Genomic DNA, 222 nt, shown 5'->3' on the forward strand with positions numbered 1-222 from the left:
CTATGCCAAAATGGACTTGCATATTCCATTTAAAGATCTGCAGTGTGGAGAGGAATTTCGCCCCAGTCCCAGACACGTGCCCAAAGAACAACACTGGAGCAAGATTCATGCTAAGCTTCCATTGACTTCAGCTCTTCCTACGGGCTGGAAGAGCTCCAGCATCTCTGTCTCAGCCAAGGTCCAATCACACATTTCCAGATGTATTTCTCCTGGCATGAGCTG

This window comes from Hipposideros armiger, unplaced genomic scaffold (genome assembly GCF_001890085.2).
Source record: "Hipposideros armiger isolate ML-2016 unplaced genomic scaffold, ASM189008v1 scaffold_1137, whole genome shotgun sequence".
Lineage (NCBI taxonomy): Eukaryota > Metazoa > Chordata > Mammalia > Chiroptera > Hipposideridae > Hipposideros > Hipposideros armiger.